Source organism: Puma concolor, chromosome D4 (genome assembly GCF_028749965.1).
Source record: "Puma concolor isolate L17-30 chromosome D4, mPumCon1.1.hap2, whole genome shotgun sequence".
In the NCBI taxonomy this organism is placed as follows: Eukaryota; Metazoa; Chordata; class Mammalia; order Carnivora; family Felidae; genus Puma; species Puma concolor.
This window is the reverse complement of record NC_141679.1, coordinates 56,965,964-56,978,613: the sequence shown is the minus strand read 5'-3', so window position 1 is coordinate 56,978,613 and position 12,650 is coordinate 56,965,964. Positions and strand designations below refer to the sequence as shown.

At 38.7% G+C, this 12,650-nt stretch overlaps 1 protein-coding gene across 1 annotated transcript in view; it reads right to left on the bottom strand.

Moving 5' to 3' along the window:
• DNAI1 (dynein axonemal intermediate chain 1) overlaps window positions 1-12,650 on the bottom strand; it is a 59,611-nt gene that overhangs the window by 37,569 nt on the left and 9,392 nt on the right. The gene's annotated exons all lie outside the window — the stretch shown is intronic.

Sequence of the window (12,650 nt, the reverse complement as noted above, 5' to 3'; positions counted from 1 at the left end):
TTCTTATTTGCAACTAGTTCCACAAACATTTTTAAAAAGCATATTCTAAGTGCTCAGCTCTGTACTATGCGTTAAGGAGATTTCGAGGTCAAATTATATTTATAAATACTTGTTTGGGATGAATGTAAGCTCTTTATAAGCAGGTACTTTGTTTTATACGCTGCTGAGAATATAGTAAGTGTTCAAATGCTTATTTTTTTCCCCCAGAGTGAACATAATCCTTTATTTCAAGGTGATTCTTTTTTTTCTATAATTCATTTTTTACAATTTACATCCAAGTTAGTTAGCTCATGGTGCAATAATGATTTCAGGAGTAGGTTCCCTAAGCCCCTTATCCATTTAGCCCATCCCTCCACACACAACCCCTCCAGCAACCCTCTGTTTGTTCTCTATATTTAAGAGTCTCTTATGTTTTGTCCCTCTCCCTGTTTTTATATTATTTTTGTTTCCTTTCCCTTATGTTCATCTGTTTTGTGTCTTAAATTCCTTATATGAGTGAAGTCATATGATATTTGTCTTTCTCTGACTAATTAATTTCACTTAGCATAATACCCTGCAGTTCCATCCACATAGTTGCAAATGCAAGATTTCATTCTTTTTGATTGCCAGGTAATACTCCATTGTATATATATATATACACCACATCTTCTTTATCCATTCATCCATCGATGGACATTTGGGCTCTTTCCATACTTTGGCTATTGTTGATAGTGCTGCTATAAACATTGGGGTGCATGTGTCCTTTCGAAACAGCATCCCTGTATCCCTTGGATAAATACTTAGTAGTGCAATTGCTGGGTTGTAGGGTAGTTCTATTTTTAACTTTTTGAGGAACCTCCATATTGTTTTCCAACTGGCTGCACCAGTTTGCATTCCCACCAGCAGTGCAAAAGAGATGCTCTTTCTCCACATCCTCACTAACATCTGTTGTTGCCTGACTTGTTAATGTTAGCCCTTCTGACAGGTGTGATGAGGTGGTATCTCAGTGTGGTTTTGATTTGTATTTCCTGGATGATGAGTGATGTTGAGCATTTTTTCATGTGTTGTTTGGCCATCTGGATGTCTTCTTTGGAGAAGTGTCTAATTCATGTCTTTTGCCCATTTTTTCACTGGATCATTTGTTTTTTGGGTGTTGAGTTGGATAAGTTCTCTATAGATTTTGGATATTAACCCTTTATCTGACATGTTGTTTGCAAATATCTTCTCCCATTCCATTGGTTGCCTTTTAGTTTTGCTGATTGTTTCCTTTGCTGTGCAGAAGATTTTTATTTTGATGAGGTCCCAATAGTTCATTTTTGCTATGGTTTCCCTTGCCTCCAGAGACGTGTTGAGTAAGAAGTTGGTGCAGCCGAGGTCAGAGAGGTTTTTGCCTGCTTTCTCCTCGAGAGTTTTGATGACTTCCTGTCTTATGTTTAGGTCTTTCATCCATTTTGAGTTTATTTTTGTGTATGGTGTAAGAAAGTCGTGCAGGTTCATTTTTCTGCATGTTGCTGTCCAGTTTTCCCAGCACCATTTGCTGAAGAGACTGTCTTTATTCCATTGGATGTTCTTTCCTGCTTTGTTGAAGATTAGTTGGCCATACATTTCTGGGTCCATTCCTGGGTTCTGTATTCTGTTCCCTTGATCTGAGTGTCTGTTTTTGTGCCAGTACCATACTGTCTTGATGATTACAGCTTTGTAATACAGCTTGAAGTCTGAGATTGTGATGCCTCCAGATTTGGTTTTCTTTCTCCAGATCGCTTTGGCTATTCGGGGTCTTTTCTGGTTCCATACAAATTTTAGGATTGCTTGTTCTAGCTCTGTGAAGAATGCTGGGGTTATTTTGATAGGTATTGCCTTGAATATGTAGATTTCTTTGGGTCAAATACTTATTGAATAAATGAAGAATGTCATCAAACCGATTAGTGATCATGATTCTGGGAAAAATGTTTTTCCTCTTTGGACCTCAGTTTCCTTGTCAGTAAAATGCATAGGATTGGATGTGATGACCTTCCAGCTCTAACACACTAAAATTTTATGTTCCCAAGAGCAGCATGCTTTATTCAGCTTGATAAACATTTATTGGGCATCTATTTGTGTGTCAGGGACACACCTAAGCAGTAGGACACAGATGAAGAGAGATGAGGTCCCTACTCCAGTTTGTTCAGGGTCCATGGAGGACAGAGCAGTGTAAGAATGTTCATCATTTACTCTCTCATTCACTCACTCACTCACTCACTCACTCTCTTATTCAGTACTTCTTTGAAAGCCTCCTCTGTGCCAGCAACAGAGATATGTGTACCCAGGGTGCTATAGGAGTACACAGAGACACCTACTGAGCACAAGAAAGGCTCCCAGAGGTGGCTGTTTCCCAGCTGGGTATCAAAGAACAAAGAACCCAGCTGGGTTGTCTAAATGGAGAAAACATTATTCAGAAGAAGAAAACACCATATACAAAGGCAAGAGAAGAACAGTGACAGAGCCAGTAAAATATTCCACCAAACAAACAAAAACCCTGCAATATACATATATATACATATATATAATTGTTAATATATATATAATCATTCATATATATATATATATATATATATATATATATATATATATATTACAATTGGTGTTTCAGATGATCAAGCAAAAGGGAGATCAGTGGAGGCTAGAAATGTGACAGAAGGGTTCTTGGAAGAAGCAGGTTTAAAGTATTGAAGGAAAGGCCAAGGCAACATGGTGGCAGTACAGCACATTGGACAGAGACCTCTGCTCCTAGTTCTTGCAGGCCACCTGTATATTCATGAGGAAGTCTCTTGGGCCTCAGTTTCCCAAATACAAAGTTAAGAGAGTTAGACTAGATGGGCTCTTACAGCTCTTACATAATATAGTCTATGGGAGAGGATTTGATGGTGGAGAGGAGGAAAGGGATTCCAGGGAGAGGGAAGAGCATGTCTCAGCTTGGATTAGGATTGTTATTGGTAGAGCAGACAGCAGGATTCAGATCTCTGCCACGTTGCCAGAGTTTCCAGTGATGGAACGCTTCTCTGAGGCTAAGCTGCATAAGCCAGAAATCTGCTTTTTTTTGAAGCACCTCTGATCCCTAAGGTAACAAGATGCAGGCGTCACAACTCCAACAGCTTTCTGGCCCACAACAGACATTGGAGGGCCAATCCCAACCCAAACTGCCAGCCTTAAATAGAAAACGAGATCCAGTTACCATTGCCCCCCGTAAATATGTCTGTAAAACATTTATCTGGCAATAAAAGAACTGACAAGGCAATTTGAATGTAATTGTTTTTGGCAGTTGGAAATATTTCAATTAACACACTATAAAAGCCACACTATAATAAATGCAAAACAGGCCAATGAAATCAACTGCAGTCCTGACTTCCCAACCATGGCAAAGGAGATTGAATGTCAGGCTGCCACTTTGGGCCCTTGGTCTTCCAAAAGGAGAAGCCTGAGATGGACAAGCCTGAATTCCTGGAAAGCTTTTGATGGTTCCTCCCAGAAGCCATCAAACCACAGAAGAACAAAGCCCAAACTCCCTCCCTGGCCTTCAGAACTCTATCATCTGGCCCCACGTCTCCATTCCAGCCTGCTCTCCAGCCCTTCCTGTGCTAGCATTTTGAGATGCAGCCTAGCAAGGCTACCCACATTTCCTGAGCATCGACTGTGCTTTCCCACCTCTGCACCTTTGACTTTTTTTCAAAAAATAATTTATTTATTTTTGGGGTACCTGGGTGGCTCAGTCAGTTAAGCGTCCAACTTCAGCTCAGGTCATGGTCTCGTGGTTTGTCAGTTCGGGCCCTGCATTGGGCTCTGTGCTGACAGCTCAGAGCCTGGAGCCTGCTTCAGATTCTGTGTCTCCCTCTGTCTCTGCTCCTCTCCCTCTCACACTCCATCAGTCTCTCTCTCTCTCAAAAATAAACATTAAAAAATTTTAAAAATGTATTTATTTTTAAGTAATCTCTATACCCAACATTGAGGTCAAACTTATGACCCTGAGATCAAGAGTTGCATGTTCTTCCAACTAAGCCAACCAGGTGCCCTTGCAGTTTTGCTTTTTACTGTTCCTCTTGCCAGAAACATCATCTTCCCTTTCCTTCTCACCACTCCCACTATCTCTGCCTAACAAAACCCTACCCAACTAAACTCTACTAGTCCTTTATCTAACCCTGACATATTATCACTTTTCTTGTAACTCCCTCTACTCTTCCATTCTTCACTTTGAGTGGCTGTTGTGAGATGAAGGATGAAATGTATCTGCAAATAGATACTCTGTTATCTCTGGGTTTTGGTCTGCAAAAGGGAATAGTATTATGAAAAGAAATATAATACTGCAGTACACATTAGAGGCAGCTTGGACATTTCAGCAAAGGAGGTCTACCATTCTTATACTCTTGACCAAAGAATATCCTCTACTTTTGGATAGGTCATTCTATTTGACTGAGGGAGGATGTCTATGGAGGAATGATGCAGGAAGGGGAAATATCCCCCTACCCCCCGACAGACCACCCTATCAGTCAAATTAACCCGGATAATCAATGGGATAACAGATGTCCCAGTCTGAACTCCTTCATAATAGATCATTTTTCTATTCTCATTATTACACATTTTAGTATGAGCATCTTAAGCGAAGGAACTGGTAAAAACTCATTTCTCTTTCAGAATGAGGGCTCCCTTGCTCTTTCTTGAAACTTCTCCACCTTCATTTCCATGTCACCTCTCCAGTAATTCCTTCTTAATATCCTTGACCAGGAATATATGCTTGGAATATACCCTTGACCAGGAATATATTCTACACACTCCTCTTGGGTGTTCTTTTTTTTTTTTTTTTTTTTCAATGTTTATTTATTTTTGGGACAGAGAGAGACAGAGCATGAACGGGGGAGGGGCAGAGAGAGAGGGAGACACAGAATCGGAAACAGGCTCCAGGCTCTGAGCCATCAGCCCAGAGCCCGACGCGGGGCTCGAACTCACGGACCGCGAGATCGTGACCTGGCTGAAGTCGGACGCTTAACCGACTGCGCCACCCAGGCGCCCCTTTTTAAATTTTTTTTTTTTTTTTTTTCCTCTTGGGTGTTCTTGATCTCCACACAGAGCTTCATCTTCTACCTTATGATGAGGCTCAAATCTATTTCTTTTTTAAAAATATTTTTATTTTTTTATTTTTTGAATAATCTCTATGCCCAATATGTGCCTTGAACTCACAACCTCAAGATCAAGAGTCACACACTCTACTGATTGAGCCAGCCAGGTAACCCAAAGTTCAAATATATTTCTGTAGCTTAGACTTCTCAGAGCCCCATGTTCAAAAAAATAGCAGAGTACCCAAACTCAGTATGTTTAAGAGCCAACCTCATTATGTTCTTTTTCCAACCCAATCATTATATTCTTTTTCTATACCAAATTTCCATTTCTTCTAGTATTTCTTATCTCATTCAAGTGCATCCCCATCTACTCAGTCACCCACGTTGGAAATTGGAAGCCATCAAAACACCTGCCTTTTCTTCTCTCCCATCAGCATCATGTTTCAAAGTCTAACAATTCTATCTCTTCAATATCTTTCATAACTATCCTCTTCATTTACACCTTCCTTAATTCAGGCCCTTACTATCTTTTGCTTACATTTGATTTCCCTGACTCCAGTTTCTCTCCACTCTAATAATTATATCATTATCATCATTCTCAGCTATTGAACACTTACTCTGGGCTGGTCATTTACTAAGCAACTTACATGCATCATCTCATTTAACCTTCAGAACCACCCTATCAGGTAAGAGCTACCATTATTCTATTTTACAGATGAGAACACTGAGGCTTAGAGAGATCACCCAAAAATGACCAGGATTTGAACCCAAACTAATCACTATCTATAAGTGATCTTCCTGGAACATTAATCTGATCATATCACTCTCCTGTTTTAAAGCCTTCAAGGGCTGCTCAATAGCCCTGAGATAAAAACACAGCATCCACATTATCCCCTATTCTTTTCCTCCCACAGCTATGGGATGGTGATTTGACAATGAAAATTCTGGGGCACCTGGGTGGCTCAGCTGGTTAGGCATCCAACTTTGGCTCAGGTCATGATCTCACCGTTTCTGAGTTTGACCCCATGTCGGGCTTTATGCTGATAGTTCAGAGCCTGGAGCCTGCTTCAGATTCTGTGTCTTCCTCTCTCTCTGCCCCTCCCTTGCTTGCACTGTGTCTCTGTCTCTCTCAAAAATAAATAAACATTAAAAATTTTTTTAAAAAGAAAATGGAAGTTCTGGTCAAGGTAACAGATGATTATTATTGCCACCTACTGGGCATTTACCTAAACTTAGATCAGTTTTGGTACATGGCCCCCTTAAAAGCATAAGCAACCCATTTGTTCCTGAGCATATTTTAGGGGTAAGGCGATAAAAAAATTATTAAATTGCTTCCTGTCATGAAGAGGTAAGATTTATAAAACAAATACATGATCAGATATACTGATGGAGCCCAAACATGGGCTCTGAAGTCAACCATACCTTGGTTTGAGTCCCCACTCTGCCACTTGTTAGTTCTATGACTTTAGGCATGTTACTTGTCTTCTCCGAACCTCAGTATCCTTATCTTTAAACTGGGCAAAATGGCATCTTCTCAATCATAGGCTTGTCATGAGAATTAAATGAGTCAATGCACACAAAATGCATAGTGTGGTGCTTAGCCAGAGTTTATGCTCAATTAATGATAGTAGGCAGCATTATATTCCCATTTATAGACCCTGCTCTGCCCTTAGTCACACAGATTCTGTGTGGCCCTTGTTTACTAGGAAGCATCTACCCTAGGGACTAGAGCCTTCAGCAGCTCACATTTCCACCTAAAAGTTCAATACTGAAACATGTTTGTTCCTGGAAAGAGGGGCTCTTTGAAGCATGCAAACCCACAGATGCAGCATCCTCCTTCCTGGAGCCCAGGAGACTTCCTTTACCATTTCAATTGTCTTGGTCCTTATTTTAAAACTCACTAACAGGTTTCCGTTAAGCTAAATTGAAACTAAATACCTCACCAGCTTGCAGTTTCCATTTTTAAAAGGGTAAGAGCTCTTAGTCCCAAAGGAATAGTAATTCACCAACAAATCTTCCTCTGGCTACACTGACTACATTTTAAATCTCTGAGCCTAGTGCAGTGTTAAATGCACACAGAAGGCACTCAATAAGTGTAGTTGAAAGAAATCTCAAAATTTTGAAACATTAGATATGAAAGGTAATAGACATTATCATACACTATTGTGGGAATGCCAATTGATGCAAACTTTTCATAGGGTTATGTGGCAATACCTGCCAAAATTTTAAATGCAGATACCCCTCAACTCAGCAACTCCACTTTCTTGAATTTTTCCTGTGAAAGTACTCATACACATGCATAAGATGTACAAAATTGCTCACTGCACCATTATTTATAATATTTTTTAATGGGGGAGACCCAGATATTCATTTGTGGGGGCCCAGTTAAATAAATTATGGTATAGCCATTCAATAAGATACTATGCATATTTTTAAAAGAATGAGATAAACATTTATGTACTGTTATGGAAAGCTCTCCAAGGTATATTGTTAAATAAAAAAGCAAGCTACAGAAATAGATGACCCATCTGCTTACTTTAAGAATATGCATATATGTGTATTTGCATATACATATAACATTTCTGCAAGAATATATAGACTCTGTTGATAGCAGTTTGGTTTAGGGAATATGACTGGGGAATTGTGGGGAAGGGGACCAATACTTTTATTGTATACTCATTCTCATGGTTTTAATATTTCTAATGTGAATGTGCATTACTTTTATTATTTAACATGCTAATTAAGAATTTTTAAAATCAGAGACACCTGGGTGGCTCAGTAGGTTGAGCCTCAACTCTTGATTTTGGCTCAAGTCATGATTTCACAGTTCGTGGATTCAAACCCCACATAACAGCATAGAGCCTCTTTGGGATTCTCTCTCTCCCTCTCTCTATGCCTTCTCCCACTCATGCTCTCTCTCTCTCTCAAAAATAAATAAACATTAAAAAGAAAATTTTTAAAATCAATGAAGTACAGTTAAAGAGGTTTTTCTTTGCTGTTAATGCAGTGTTAGTTAGCACAGTGCTCTGAATGCAAAAAAAGGAGATATGAGACCAGGCTGGTGCCTCCATGGAAACCTATGGGACCCTTGCCAGATAAGGCTACAGAAGGCAAGGAAGGTAGGATTTAAAAGCTGAAGCTCTAGAGTATGCCTTGGCTATGTTCCTGACTCAGCCATGAACTCTATGTGTGACCTTGAGCACAGTATTTAGTTTCTAATCCTCATTTTCTCTTCTCTAAGGTAGAGAAAAATATTAGTGCTCTTCTCAGAGTTGCTCAGAGGATAAAATAAAACAATTCATGAAGAGCACCTAACTCAGAGCCTAGCACTCAGTAAACCAAGTAACAGTGGCAGTGTAGACTTTGTGATTGTCATTATTTTATTATTCTATCATGGTCTGCTATGCATGGCAGTTGAGTCCCATTCAGAGGGCATTTATTGAACAATTGAAAAGTGTGTTATCCAGGTTCCAAGAGGTCCTTATCAGAAAGGAGCCTATAACCCTGAGAGTGTCATAGAGGGATAACAATAAAAACACCTTCTGTTTATATAACATCTTTCAGTTTACTAAACACTTTTGAGTACATCATCTCATTTGACCCTTAAACTAATCTTTGGTAGATGGATGTTAAATTTTGTCCTTTTTTCCCCCCGAATCTATTGAGATGTCATTATATGCTATTTCCCCTTTGTTCTGTTTTTTGTTTTGTTTGTTTTTTTGTTTGTTTGTTTGTTTGTTTTTTACTTTTTAAAGTTTATTTATTTATTTTTTTTTTGAGAGAGAGAGTGGGGAAGGGGCAGAGAGAGAGGGAGAGAGAGAATCCCAAGTAGGCTCCACGCTGCCAGCATGGAGCCCAATCTGGGGCTCAAACTCACAAACCATGAGATCATGACCTGAGCCTTAACCAAGAGTCAGACACTTAACCAACTGAGCCACCCAGGCGCCCCTATTTTTTTTTTTAATGTTTATTTATTTTTGAGAAAGAAAGAGACAGAGCATGAGCAGGAGAGGGGTAGAGAGAGAGAGGGAAACACAGAATCTGAATCCAATCTGCCAGCACAGAGCCTGACATGGGCTCTAACTCATGAGCTGTGAGATCATAACCTGAGCCAAAGTCAGATGCTTAACCAACTGAGCCACCCAGGCACCCCTGTTCTATTAATGTGAAGAAATACTTTGATTTATTTTTTAATGTTGAGCTGACTTTGCATTACTGGGATAAACCCCACTTGATCTATTATTCTTTTTATGTATTGCTGAAACAGTGTTGTTAATATTTTGTTGGAGTTTTTGCATTTATGTTCATAAGGGATATTGGTCTGTAATTTTCTTTTCTTGAAGTAACTTTGATTTTGATATCAGAGTTATTCTGTCATCATCAAATCATTTGGGATTTGTTCCCTTATCCATTTTCTGTAATACTTTGTGTAAGATTGTTGTTATTTATACCTCATGTACTTGATATAATTCATCAGTGAAACCAGTAAAACCTTCTTTGTAGGAAGGTTTTAAGTTAAGGTATGGAGTTCTCATATTTTCCTTTTCTTCTTGTGTCAATTAAGGTAAACTGTGTTTTTCAAGAAATTTGCCCATTCCATCTAAATTGAATTTATTGCCATAAAGTTGTGATAATATTTCCTTATTATCCTTTTTAATGCCTGTAGGATCAGTAGTGATTTCTCATGTTCCATCCTGATATTGGCAGTTGTGATTTCTTTTTTTATTTAAGTTTATTTTATTTATTTATTTTTTTGAGAGAGAGAGAGCATAAGTGGGACAGGGGCAGAGAGAGAGGAAGAAAGAGAATCCCAAGCAGGCTCTGTGCTATCAGCACAGAGTCCAATGCAAGGCTCAATCCCACCAACAATGAGATCACAATCTGAGTCAAAATCAAGAGTTGGATGCCTAACTGACTGAGCCACCCAGGCACCCCTGTTGTGACTTCTTTTTATCTTGATGTGCTCTGCTAGATTTTGTCAATTTTATTAACCTTTTCAAAGAACGTACTTCTGGCATTGTTAATTTTCCCTATAGTTTTTCTCATTGTTTCTATGAAACATTGCGTTTAAATCTTTCCTTTTTTTTTTTTTCTAAATCAGGCATTTAAAACTATGCAGTTCCATTATGCACTTTAGAAGCACCCTAAAACTTATGATGCCATATTTTCATTACCATTCAATTAAAAACGTTTACTAGTTTCCCTTGAGCTCTTTCTTTTCTTTTCTTTCTTTCTTTTTTATTGAAATATAGTTGAGACACAATATTACATTAGTTTCAGGTGTACAACATAGTGATTTGACAAATTTATACATTACGCTATGCTCACTACAAGTGCAGCTACTATCTGCCCTTTTGCTTCTTTTGACTACCTTTATTTAGAATTATGCCTTAATTCCTAAATATTTGGGTATTTTAAAGATATTGCTGTTATTTTTTATTTAATTCCATTTTGTTCAAACTATTCCTAGTATGCTGAGATTCTTTCTCTCATGGATGGATGTTGAATTTGAGTTGAATTAAAATCTGTAAAATTTTAATCTTTTGATATGTCTTGGGACTTACTTTATGTCCCAGCATATGGTCTATTTTTGTGAACATTCTGCAGTTCTTGGGTGTAATTTTCATTCTACAGTTCTTGGCTGTAGTGTTCTATAAATGTTAATTAGGTCAAGTTGGTTAACCAAAATCTTCTATATCTATCAGTTACTGAGAGACAAGTATTAAAATCAACTATCTTTGTGTATTTTTCTTTCTCCCTTTAGCTCTGCCAGTTTTTGATTCATATATCTTGAACTTCTTTTTTTAACTTATTTTTAATGTTTATTTATTTATTTTGAGAGAGAGAGTGTGCATTCATGTGTGCACGTGCATGTGACAAGCCAGGGAGGGGCAGAGAGAGAATCCCAAACAGGCTCCACATCTCAGCACAGAGTCCCACATGGGGTTCCATCTCACAAACCATGAGATCATGCCCTGAGCCAAAACTAAGAGCGGGCCACTTAACCAACTGAATCACCCAGGTGCCCCAATGAGACATTGGAATTTCATCACTAAATTTTTTTAATTTTTATTTCTTTATTTTTGAGAGAGAGAGAGAGTGGGAGGAGGACAGAGAGAGAATCTCAAGCAGGCTCCATGCTGTCAGCACAGAGACTGCCGTGGGGCTCAATGTCATGAACTGTGAGAGCCTGACCTAAGCTGAAATCAAGAGTCCCATGCTCAATCAACTGAGCTACATAGGAGCCCCCTTTTTCTAGAGAGAGAGCACACATTCAAGAGGAGCGGAGAGGGAGAGGGGGAGAGGGGGAGGGGGGAGAAAGGGGAGAGAGGAAGAGAGGGAGAGAGGGAGAGAGACAGAGAGAGAGACAGAGAGAGAGACAGAGAGAGAGAGAGACAGAGAGAGAGAGAGAATCTTAAGCAGTGTCCATGCTCAGCACAGAGTCTGACTCAGGGCTTGAGCCCATGACCCTGGGATCATGACCTGAGCCAAAATCAAGAGTCCCACACTCAACCAACCAAGCCACCCAGGTGCCTTCATATATCTTGGACTTCTATTAATAGGTGCATATACATTTGTGACTTTATGTCTCCTCTTGAATTGACCATTTATCATTATGAAATGTCCCTACAAGTAGGGGCATACTTTGGGAATACTCCTTATCTTGAAGCCCACTTATTCCTGCTAATACTTTAACCACATAACTTTCTTTCAATTGCCATTTGCCAGGAGAATTTTTTCTACTATTTTATTTTCAACCTTTCTATGTCTTTGTGTTTAAACTGTATCTCTTGGGGTGCCTGGGTGGCTTAGTTGGTTAAGCAACTGACTCTTGATTTCAGCTCATGTCATCATCTCATGGGTCATGAGATCAAGCCCTGCATTGGGCCCTGTACTGACAGTACAGAGCCTGCTTGGGTTCTCTCTCTCCCTTTCTCTGGCTCTCTCTCTCAAAATAAATAAATAATCTTAAAAAAAATAAACTGTATCTGTATCTCTTATAGGTAGCGTATAGTTGGGTCTTGCCTTTTTTCCCCCCTAACTTAATAAACTCTGCCTTTTAAAGTAATGGTATGGTTGCCTTAGTATGTTGCTGTTTATTTTTTATTGTTTTCCATCTGCTTTTCTTCCTCTGTTCACCTTCTACCTTCTTTTGTGTTAACTGAGTTTTTTTAGTATTTCATTTTATTTTCTCTATTGGTTTTTTAGCTGTGCCTTTTTATGTTACTTTTTAGTGGTTACTCTAAGGTTTATAATATGCATCCTAAACTTATCATAGTCTACCAAGAATAATTAACATACCACTTCATATTTCACAGTGTAATAATCTTGTAACGTCTTAGTTCCACTTATCACCACCACCTCATCTTTTGCCCTATTGTTGTCACATATTTTATTTTTATATACGTTATAAGTCCTACCTCATAATGGTATTATTTTTTGCTTTAAACTGTCACATATGTCTTTTAAGAAAATAAATAGAAGGAAAAAGAGCTAGTCTTTCATCTTTAGCCACATATTTATCATTTCTAGTACTTTTTGGTCCTTCCCATAGATAGAGCTTCTATCAAATATCATTTTTCC